This window comes from Pollicipes pollicipes, unplaced genomic scaffold (assembly GCF_011947565.3).
Source record: "Pollicipes pollicipes isolate AB1234 unplaced genomic scaffold, Ppol_2.1 Scaffold_5724;HRSCAF=6776_pilon_pilon_pilon, whole genome shotgun sequence".
NCBI classification, from domain to species: domain Eukaryota; kingdom Metazoa; phylum Arthropoda; class Thecostraca; order Pollicipedomorpha; family Pollicipedidae; genus Pollicipes; species Pollicipes pollicipes.
Window position 1 is genome coordinate 52,948,225 of NW_023596746.1, and position 12,500 is coordinate 52,960,724.

Sequence of the window (12,500 nt, forward strand, 5' to 3'; positions counted from 1 at the left end):
CGCCGGAAGCGCAGTTCGCGCTGATAGCCTGAGGGCAGGAGCGGCTCGGTTGGACCGCTGGTGGCGTGCCAAATCGCTAAGAGCGGCTCGGTTGGGCCGCTGATGGCGCGTCAACATCGCTAAGCGTCACGGCGGTAGGGCAGTGAGGCAGACAAGGCTGGAGATGCAGCTCACAGCTAACCGATGCTCGATAGCTGACGCTGGTCTTACAACGGGATTAACCAACCTGATCGTGCCATCAATGTTGGAAAGTACACACGAATGGCAGACCACTTGTGACAAGAGAACAGGCCACTTCCGACGGGACGAAGGCAAAGTGCGTCTTTAAAGGCTGCATCCGAATCGGGATCAGGAAAGCTTATAAGCGAATAAGCCTAAACCTGCAAACTTGGTACCAATCGGAGGAATCCGTCCAGGATAGTGGCATTTCACACAAACACAGCGTTACATGAGATCTGCCCGCTCATCGTCAGCATGATGATCGACAGACACGCTCTGGCTGTTCACCAGCTTACCGGTCCTCATGTTATTCGTAGTTCTTATCCGAAGAGCATCTGTGATCAGCTTGACTTGCTCAAGGTAACGCCGGACGAAGATGTTGGGAACAAAGCCGATCATGTTCTGCTCTCCGCATCCAGTGGGGACTCGCACCAAGCGTTCCAAATTCTGCATACAAAGTTCATCTTTGTATTTGTGTTTAAAAGTGCCCACAAAATTAGGGAGTGGATTAATGGGGTGGACACAATTGGGCACAGACCACGAACACAAGACAATATACTTGATATCGTTTGCGTTCTCTAAATGGAAAACCGCTATAGAAAATAGCAACTGGACCTACATTTCCTTAGCAAAGGATGGGCGAAGGACACTTTTATGTAAACGCGCGTGCAAACCGTTGGGATACACATTTTTCTTAAACTTACGGCGCGTAAAATATCTTAGCATTTTGATGGGGGCATTCTCGGTTGTGAAGCGTTCCACCAAACATTCTCGATAACAACAAGGTTTCGCGGACCTGTGAAGCTGTTTTGATAATAAACGTTGTTAAATATCCTTGTTTGGAATATAAGTAAAGAGTCATCATTCCACGAAAGCTCATGTTTCATGTCATCTACACAGGTTTGCTAATGTTAACAGGCAATCACAATATGGCTCATGAAAATTGGCCAACGGCCTGTATATATATATATATATATATATATATATATATATATACATATATACATATATATATATATGTATATAGTGTCACTGGATGCCACGTCAGTGAAATGCACCAAAGCATTGATACACAACACTGTGACGCAATGAATTCCCTTCCCAAAATAACAGCAATAAATAAACAGGTGTATGAAAAGGATGGCAGGGCCCTTCCCTTATGCGCCACTTATGCAACCAACGACCGCGCCCGAATGTTCTGGTAACACTCACCGCGGAGGACGGCGCGAGCAGGTCGCCAACGACGAAGATCCAGGCGCGCTGCGAGTCGGGCACCAGCGTGGGAAGCAGTTGCAGCGGGAACGTCACCACTGTGGCGGCTGGGGTACCCTCTGGCCGGCAACGAAGGCGGTGGACACCTCCTCCTGCGGGAAGCCCTCAGGCTTCACCAGCAAGCTGCGGCGCAGCGCGTCACTGCAAAAACACGGAGTGTCCTAACCGCCCTGGACTTCCCGATCATCGGCACACCTACATTGTGCATAGCGCTGTATGCACCTGATAGCGTTAAGATCATCGCCAGCCTTTGGTGGATACTTGTACTGAGCAATGTTGGCTGCGGGCGAATCGAGTTGTAAGTTCTCGCTCTAAATTATGTTCGAACTATAGCAAACCCGAACGGATCAACAGATGGTACCGCACCGGAGGTGTGTGGCAAAGCCGCTAAATGAGAATAACCCTCCCAACACGCAACGGTGGACCTCCACAGCATTCTGGGAGTTTTAAAATGTGTGGCAATCTGTGGACACCTACGTGCGTGGTATATATATATATATATATATATATATATATATATATATATATATACATATATATATATATATATATATATATATATATATATATATATATATAATATATAAACTATACGTGTATAATACATATGTCTAGATACTATGACACCTGGGCCGCGATTGGAAGGAAAGTCGCTACGCGGCGTTTATTTTAGATCGGTGTTTCGCTGACAAAGTTCACGACTGTCGGACCAGTAGCAGCCATCAACATTCTAAAAACGAACTACACCTAACCTCCCTCTCGTATGCGACACCTGATAATGAAGCTTCCTATTGGCGTACATGATGCCACATTGGGACACGTGTTTCATGTTAGCTAACATTGGGTGAGTGACTGTCCGTCCGCAGTTTCTCCACTCTGAAGCAGCTGTGTCATGGTGTGACCTGTTCCGCCTGGCAGACGTGCACCGGGGAGCCGTTCACCTGGCCTGCACGGTGTTGGGCTTGCCACAGGCAGCGCCGTCCGCCCGCACCGTGGCCGTGATGTCCACATCGCCCAGGCTGCTGAACTGCAGCGGAAACTCCACCACCACGGACGACCCGGTCCGCCCGCACGCAGATCGCGTGGGTGCGTGGCGCGCCGCCGTCACCGAAGTCCTTAGAGGCGCCAGTTCGACCAGCACCTACACACGCGGGGTGCCTGGTCGAGTCGGCCAGAGTGTTGACGACCGGAGTTCGGAACGGGGTGCAGGCGGTCGGGCATCATGCCTGAACGAGACGCGAATGGTGTAGATGTACTTGTTATATTACTGACGGCAGAACATCCAAGGCACCAATTACACGTGACATTTATTGCACATCACGAACTACTTATTCACAAGATTTACCCGCAAATTAATTTGAAGATACGAACTACTCATCTATGACCTCTACACGCAACATAAATGTACTCGCTAACTTACTTATCCATGAGCTCTATACGCGACATAAATCTTGATGCACGAACCACGAATCCATGAGCATAACACGCGTTTGCAAAACGATACTTTGACAAGGCGTTTTTGTAGGAAGTGTTACTAAGGCTTGAAACATTCTGTATAGGCAAAAAAGATAGGCGGACGTAGAGCTATTATCCGGCGAATTCGACGAAGCATTATTTCATAGCTTTGTTTTCTCCCGTATGGCGTTTACCACAGTGGCTCCTTTCGAAAACGGAAGTCAAGTGTAAGGATGAAATGAGCCGACTCAAAATAGCTGAAATGTGGCCCGGAAGATTTCCGGTAACGCCCAGAATTATACGACAGTTTTTAGGGTATAACACTTTGCCATGTGCCCACCTAAGAAGCTTGAAGATATGATGGTGCGAATGCGAGAATTTGTCTTGTTTTAACGTGAAATGCCTCAGACTGGTATGCACAGCCTGAAAACACCTTTGTGTATTGGAAACATGGCTCCAATGACGTGCTACATGGTCTGCATGGTCTTCCTTGAAAACGTACGTTACACCGCACGAAAGCAAGTGAAAAGTTACGAAGCAAGGAAACAGCGGAGTAGCGAACTAAATTGTAGAGGAAAAGGGGACTACGAACGTAACTCAAGTTACTGGTTCCGTTGCATTTTTTGTTGCTTTTGAAAGTTACGCTTCCGCTACTCGAAGGAGCGGTTCCGTGGCGCAACCGACTAACGGAGTAACAGCCCGTGCCCACATTGTCCAGAGATGAATGGTCAAACCACTAAACATAGCTCGGTAAATGATGGATCGCTACTTAGTCGGCTCACTGACATATCTGTGCTCGTAGGAGCCATTCATCGAGATATGTCTATTGACGTGAGGGATTTGTCGATAAATCCGCACTCGCGCGGGTCACACGCCAACATATCTGTATTCGAATGAGCGACTCACCGACACTTCTGTGTTCGAATGGGTGACTTGCCGACACGTCTGTATTCGAATGGGTGACTAACCGACGCGTCTGTATGTGAATGGGTGATTTACCGACACGTCTGTATTTGAACGGGTGATTTACCGACACGTCTGTATTTGAATGGAGAACTCACGACACGCCTGTATTTGAATGGGTGACGTACCGACATGTCTGTATTCGAAAGGGTGACTTGACTTCACGTCTGTATTCGAATGGGTGACTTAGCGACACGTCTGTATTCGAATGGGTGACTTACCGACACGTCTGTATTTGAATGGGTGACTTACCAACGCGTCTGTACCCGAATGGGTGACTTACTGATACCTGTGTGTTTAAATGAGTGACTTACTGGCACCTTTGTATTCGAATGGGTGACTTACCGACACGTCTGTATTCGAATGGGTGACGTACCGACAGATCAGTCGCCAGGAAGTTGAACACGGAGACCTTGAGCCGTAGCAGTTCGCCTCGCTTGACCGAGAACGGCACGTTGATCTCAGCAAAGAACGGCTTGAATGTGGTAATGGAGGCCGTCTCCGAGAGCCGAACCCGCTCTGTGGACCCGGAGCTCCAGTTAGCAGCTGGCTTCAGCGACACGCTGGAGACTGGACCACCTCCGACAGCCTCAGCGTTGCGGACAGATGCGGATCAGGCTGGCGGTTGACTGGCGTCAGTATTGTATTATACGTGTTGACTGGCGTCAGTAGTGTATTGTCCGTGTTGACTGGCGTCAGTATTGCATTATTACGTGTTGACTGGCGTCAGTACTGTATTGTCACGTGTTGACTGGCGTCAGTACTGTATTGTCACGTGTTGACTGGCGTCATTGTATTGGCACGTGTTGACTGGCGTCAGTAGTGTATTGTCACGTGTTGACTGGCGTCAGTATTGTATTGGCACGTGTTGACTGGCGTAAGTATTGTATTACGTGTTGACTGGCGTCAGTAGTGTATTGGCACGTGTTGACTGGCGTCAGTATTGTATTGGCACGTGTGACTGGCGTCAGTATGTATTGCACGTGTTGACTGGCGTCAGTATTGTATTGGCACGTGTTGACTGGCGTCAGTATTGTATTGGCACGTGTTGACTGGCGTCAGTATTGTATTGGCACGTGTTGATCGGCGTCAGTATTGTATTGTCACGTGTTGACTGGCGTCAGTATTGTATTGGCCGTGTTGACTGGCCGGTGCGGGTCACGCCCCTCGGAGCACACTTGTTGCCTAGCTGGTGACTGCGAGCAACTAAGTGGGAATCAGTGTTGGCGCGGGAATTGCATTGCCATTCCGACTATTGGACATTGGCTACTGACTGCATGGAACCAGATGGGTAATGGTTAGCCACTGACCAGTGGCTAGCTGAAGGTTGCCAGGTGCCTTACAATCCCAAATTAGTAGAGTCTGATTACCATCTGAATGATAATGGATCGGGGACGTGCTGGGACAGATACGGCCTGGACATTGACTGGTGACGGACTGGGAATTCGATGACAATTGGTGAGACTGAGGATTGGCTGTCAACTGAGCGCCACAAGACACAACAGCCATTTGCTCACCTCACATCGATCTTGGGAAAGCCTGTCATATTCACGTGAAATGCACACACGATATGAAATATCCTTTTGATAATGACACTCTCACTTATCCTTGATAGCGGTTGCTTCAGTCCCATTCTACGTTTTTCTTACCCCTTAATGACAGCACCTTCTGACTCAAGCATTTCACTCGTCACCGAATCGGAATCCTGGAACGGGGGCACAATCGTCACAAATGTTACAGGACCGCGCGACCACATTGTGACCTTTAAAGTTGCTGCAGAAGGCGAGCCGACCCAGCGTGTGATGGTGTCTGGCATCTTCTGCTTGAGATCCCCTCACCGTCGCCCCTACCGGTCGAGAGTGCGCATGTTACCAAGCCATGCACATCAGCATCATCATCGCATGGGCGCTTTATTGAGAACCACACTCTCTGTCGGTTCCACAAATGACTACTGCCAGCGACAGATGTTAAGGAGCAGCATGTCCGATCTGGCGTCGGCGTTTTCCAAAAATATTATCGATCAAGCCAATTAGCTGACACTTTTTAGCTATTAAAGACGAAGAATAGATATAGCAAGACTAATAGCTGGCTTAGATAAAACCCCCAGCATGTATCACCTCGGCCAAAAGTGGAAGCATTCTACGCATGGATAGCAATGCAAACCAAGGCAAAATGCAGGTATTTTTTCACACCACATACCACTTGTCGAAATGGGTTCATGGTCAGTTGGGATGGAGTTGAGTTGACCTGTGTGCTCAAAAGTCGCCAGCAGCACCCCAATATTGCCGGTCCATCTACTTGGATATATCCCCTGCGCTGGTGATAAAGTAGTCGGGGTGGTCGCCTTTGGGTCTGACAGTCTAGGGATCAAGTCCGTTACTCCGGAGAGGGCTGCTGTCTGTATTGCATGTATTTCGCTCACCCAAGACCCTCCAGCTGGAAGAGGAACGTCTCCGGGAAAAGGAGCGTACGGCCACAGCCACGGCCGCCGACGTCCGGCCTGCCGAATTAGCCACAGCCGGTGACGGACCAGTAGTGCCTGAGCGTTGAAGAAACTGATGTCTTGGGACGCCGCTACCGCCCCCATTAGGTAACGGCAATGTGGGCAGATGATCCTCTTCCGTCGCTCGCAGGACGGGTCTCCAGCACCAGATTTGTCAGCGGCAGGTACCCCGGCCTCCTGACGGTCAGACAGAGGAACCGATCCAAGTCAGCCGGAGTTAACGGACGGGGAGGCACGTGGGTCAGGGGTCCAAATCAAGACAAGAGAGGAGGAGAAAGAGCACGATAAAAGGCATGAAATTGAAAATATTGCAACGGGTTATGGTGATAGTCGAACAGAAGCTGCGTGACTTCGCGGACGACTGGAAACAAAGCGCCATTAATTCGAGGAGCGATTCTGGCTCAATGAAATGAAATATTTCAGCAGATGACGATGGCTGTCGGTTGGTTGGTTTGTTTAACTGGTTGTAATTGATGTCTGATTGGTTTTCCTCAGTAAGCGCGCACCTTGTAGGATGTTCTTTGCGTGTATCCATTGGATGAACTTTATGCAACAATACATCACTCTTGTGCTACATCTCCGTGATGGTTCTCGTTCCAATGCACATATTGGACGAGTAGGCCGTTATCGAGTGAGCTCAGAAAACTTGTACACACATAAAAACACTAGTCTGCTGCTGGTTGCACGTGTGGACGTCGTTATATGAATAACATGTTGGTTAAAGTAGTTGAATGATATACTCATCTTTGACTATGGGCAGCATTAAAGCAAGATCGCAGCCGGTTCATTTGTCCGCCCAGCAGTATGAACCATTCTTCGCCAGTTCCGTGATCCGGAAATCTCCTCGAGTTTTGACAGCGGTGGTGGCCTAAAGTCTACGTCATATGGTTCAATCGTCACACAACAGCCGTTACCATTTGATATATATATTATATAATATATATAGATATAGATATATAATGTCAGCTGATCTTGTCACCAACGTGACGGGCCTCGCCCGCATTCAGAGCCCTTAAAGGACTCGCGGGGCTCCGGTGGCGATCCGGTCCGCTATTCACCCCACGTACCGCTGTAATGCCAGCGTGTCACCCGAGCAGCAGCGGAGGGCGCCCTTGATCCGCCAGCTCTCTTCGCCTGTCGGTGGTACGCAGATATTTTCGTAAGCGCGCGGCCTCATCCCGGAGCCGCTGCCTGCCGCCGACCATCGCCGCCTCTCGCACTCGCAATAACTTTCGCACCAAGGCCAGAGGATTTAGACGGCCTGTTGTGTAATCATTGTTGCTTGTAGTTGCGTAACATGCGGTGACGATTTCAGTTTTGATTAACATTCTCTTTTGACGAAGTTGTGTGAACGACTAATGTTTTGAGCCGTGCGAATGTGGTCGCGTTGTTGCCACGTTTCCATTTGCATTCATAGCTACTTTTGTCATTGTACCCGATCAAACAACTGTCACTTGCTGGAACGCTTCGTAACACAATGGACAAGAAGAGCAATAGATAGTGCCAACTGGTGTCCCTTATGAGGCAAAAAAGTAACAGGTCAAAAACCCATTTGAGGTCAGTGACCTTGTTTGACTTCTTGAAGATCATGGTGACCAAAATCATACAAGTCTGCTCTAAGTTTTGCATTTGAATAAGTGACAAGATTACGCTAAGGCAGTATGTTGATAAAACAAAAATGGTCGACCCAGGTCATCTTAGGTCCAATGACCTTTTCTGAGTTCTAAAAAGTCAATGAAAGATGTATAATGCGGTTTCCTGCTGTCAATAATTCGAAATGAGCACCACAAACTATCCCATACAGTAAGTCCTAGAGTAATAATCAGGTTGGGTTGTGACCTTGGTCTTGACCTTCGTACTTGAGCTTAGGTCAAGTAGCTTGCTCATTTAATATTGTAGTGCTTAAAGAAAGCATCTCAGAGATGTATGCTCCTCGTCAACACTCCGTTATTGTATCGGATTGGACGATTCCCTAAAAATTGTCTTCGCCGGAACCATGGCCTGACTTTGACCTGCCATAGGTGAGTGACCTTATAAGGTATATCTAATTTGTGATGTCAATCGATCCGTTTTTCAATTGTCTACAGCTATGCAAAATTTAGCGCGGCTGCGCCGCGCCGTTTGAAAACAATTCTGGAAAAAACCTTCGGGGAGGGGGGGGGGGCAATTTGAACCCACCCGAGCGCGTGTTAATGACAGCATTGAGTGAATTAAATTGCATATTACATGCATAGGAACTATTAATCAATGACATCTATACACATAATAGTCAAGGTGTTTATATGAACCATTTCATGGTAAATTGCCCAATATATACATAGAACGTGTTCCAAATGACAAAAATACATTGCAAATTATTCTAATGTATGCACATGTGTGTAATGTCACTTGGAATGCAGACTTTTCAATTATAATCGAAAACCTGAATGTTGAAGTGGTTAAGCTTCAGTAGCATTTTGTGAAATTGATTTCAAATTGATTAAAAAATGTATATGTGTGTATGAGGTGAACTGTAAAATTTTATCAGAAATCAAGTTGAAAGCAATTATATCAATGAAGCAACGGTTCAAATCTTTTCTGAAAGGGGGAGGGGTTTTGAGTTGCTAAGTTTAGTGCCACTGTTGACGTTAAAAACAGATGTAGAGTCTAGATGATTTACTTTGGTTGTTCATCCTACGATATGAGGTTGGGGTAATGGTGGTAATTCACGAAGGGTACATGGAAAAGTCGGTGGCGTATGGAAGATGAAACCCCCAGCTCTTCCTAAAATTTCGAGTTATTATAACCGCCTATGAAAAATAAGGGCACGGAACTTGCTATAGGAAATTGTATGCATTCATAATAGCATACAACAGCAATTCAACTCAGCTGCGTTTAAGGAGTGCATGCGCGGTGAGCCTGTAATATATGAGGGTCCATTCCGATCTGGTCCAGTCCAAGCTTACCTTGGTCCAGTCCAAATCTGGTCAGTCCAGTTTACCTGGTCCAGTCCAATCTGGTCCAGTCCAGCTTACTTGGTCCAGTCCAATCTGGTCCAGTCCAGCTTACCTGGTCCAGTCCATCTGGTCCAGTCCAGCTTACCTGGTCCAGTCCAATCTGGTCCAGTCCAGTTTACCTGTCCAGATCCAATCTGGTCCAGTCCAGTTTACCTGGTCCAGTCCAATCTGGTCCAGTCCAGTTTACCTGGTCCTGTCCAGTTTACCTGGTCCTGTCCAATCTGGTCCAGTCCAGCTTACCTGGTCCAGATCCAATCTGGTCCAGTCCAGTTTACCTGGTCCAGTCCAATCTGGTCCAGTCCAGTTACCTGGTCCAGTCCAATCTGGTTCAGTCCAGTTTACCTGGTCCAGTCCGATCTGGTCCAGTCCAGTTTACCTGGTCCAGTCCAATCTGGTCCAGTCCAGTTTACCTGGTCCAGTCCAATCTGGTCCAGTCCAGCTTACCTGGTCCAGATCCAATCCACAACACCAATCCACTTTTCACATAGTCTTCAATGTAATCCAGTCCGGTCCGCCTTACCAGAATCATTTGCGATATTAATCCGTGCATCCACATTAGAATATTTCAAAATTGTAAACAGCAGCTTGGCCGATCTGAGTACTTTAAACTTCAAAACTTTTTTGACGTCCAGTGGGAAAAAAATGTTTTGGAAAAAAGTTGTCATGGCACCCTAAATTTTCACAAGCCAATAGGTGCTAAGATAGTAAACACAGTTTACTACCTGTTGAGAATTAAAATCTTGCATGGAGATGGGGACATACAAGACTCATTATAAATATTTCTCACATCCAAGCTATTTTGGCCAATATTTCAAAATCATCAGCATACCACAGGGGCCAAAACTCCTTCTGGTTTCAATAACGTAAAGGTATGAGCGTATTATCTAACATTTCCAGACTTCAAGGCTAGGTGCAACATACCTACACATGCCACTGAGCAGTTTCAGCGGAATCCACATTACAACGCTGGACAGCGCTCATCTTGTACGCCTTCTGAATCACTACAACGCCCATCTCACCTCATATATGATACTCCAAAGGTGTATCCATTCTCGGGCACATCAAATAAATGCAACATGTTGAACTAGATACCTGGTCCAAGCAAAGGGTCAGTGGTGATCACACTCAAGGTCAGTTAACCTTGTTCCACCCTTAGAAGGATCATAATGACCTAAATCACAAATTTGTTTTGATTTTGTGGTGGTGAATAAGTTGTCGAAGTATTGCTCTAGGCGGCATGTTCCTAAAAACGAAATGTTGACCTGGGTCATATAGGTCAGTGGGCCTAATCAGAACTGTGTAATACGCCGATCAAGGATGGCGGTTGTGGTTGCTGTCACTCAGAAATTCGAAATGAGCTCCAAAAACCACGTCATCCAGCAAAAAACGCAGGCTGGTTCAAATCTTGTCTGACCTGCAATACCTGACCCTAGGTCAAAAGGAACTTGCTGTAATCCCAACTTCATTTATCGAATTGCCTAAGAACCTATTTCAGGGATGTTAATGACTACGCCTACTTCATCGTTGTCACATCATATGTACGATTCGTAGACACTAGCTTCGCTGACCGCCGCTGCTGATTTTGGCATGCTTTAGGTCAGCAACCCCACAAGGCACATCTAATCTTGGGTGTGAAAAGATCCAATATTAAATTGCCTACAGCTTTGCAAGATTCGCACCGCTTGAAGTGATTGTGTAAAAGTCTTCGGAGGGGATCAATTGATATCCCTCTCACCCGAGCGCGTGCTATTATTATATTGCTACCATGGCAACTGCGGGTAGACCGAGAGTACCTCAACATGAGTGCAAAGTCCACAGCTTCGAGACGCAACTTGCTCCAAAATATCGCCGGCAGCCCAGCCCGCCCCGCCCCTGCTGGCGATCCAGCCCACAAAAGCCCTCTGCGCTTCAGTGCTTAACGTGTCATTAACCCGCAGGCAATGCGCTATCGCATTTGCATGCATGTTGCCACATTTGTCTTTTCACTCTACTTTTACACCACCCGTTAAAATGAACACACAATGGCATGTCAGTGTCACCTATTTAACAGCATTGCTTGAAATTAATGCTGTTGTTTTAACACCATTGATGTTGTTTAGAGAGCATTGGTCAAGGTACGTAGGCAACAGAATTTCTTTGATGCCAAAGAGATCTTAAGCGCTGTGATGCAGTTTTCACCTAAAAAAGAGGAAAGAGGATGAAATTCAATTTGTCATTAGAATGCACCAGAGACTTTACATCTCTACATCTACATAAATGGGCCAAGGGCAGTGTCTCCTAAAATAGCATTCATCAACCGATAGCTTTACAACGACAGAGATGAAATGTTGGATTTTTAAGCCATGGGATGTCTCCTCAGTTGATCACTGTACATAAGCACAAACACCATTCGAATGTGTCACAAATATCTCAATGGCATGACACACATTCCAGAATCAAAGACAGTCTCCTGCATGGTGTTGATTTTCTTAACTGAGTATATCACGGTAAAGCACCAAATAAATGTCACATGGTAGCTCCGAAATGATTCGCATTTCACTCTCACCACTATCCCCTTTTCATCCCACAACCGTCGCCGCGGGGTTTGTGTGCTGCGTGAAAGTAAGAACTGCAATAATATTTTGTCTACGCATGTTCGCATCTCCATTGACATCATTGACATCCAGTCATGCCCCCAAAAAACGTTGGGCATCGTTACACGCTGCACCAAAATCTATATGGCATTACACATTTGTAAACACAATGTCCAGAAACTTTTTCCACGCTTCACATAGCTACCTGCAACTTTTAATCCTTAGCAACTGTTTCATTGAAGTCCTAGGTTACGTTAGCTGTTGAGCGCATTTGCGAGGAACATTATGCGTAAAGATAAGACACCGCTAAACGGAATGTTCCACATTTGAAATGTTGAAGTAAACAGCAGACCAACAGCTCACTTGTAACCAGTGGTGTGTTGTTAAAAGGCGTGCTCCACATTGCTATGGGGTTTGAGCTGAAATAACAGTCTTGAAGACCTTTCGGTGCAGATTACAGCTCTATCCTTCTTAAAAACTAAGCCCCTCTAGTTTCTGAGCTTCACGAATGCGAAAATA

General features: G+C 46.7%; 1 long non-coding RNA gene across 1 annotated transcript; it reads right to left on the reverse strand.

Moving 5' to 3' along the window:
- Position 1: 1 nt before the first annotated feature.
- Positions 2-1,559, reverse strand: LOC119103928 (uncharacterized). Its single transcript, XR_005094841.1, has 3 exons — positions 1,432-1,559; positions 516-666; positions 2-28 (listed from the first exon to the last, which is right to left on the reverse strand). It is a non-coding gene; the product is annotated as an uncharacterized LOC119103928 (long non-coding RNA).
- Positions 1,560-12,500: the final 10,941 nt, after the last annotated feature.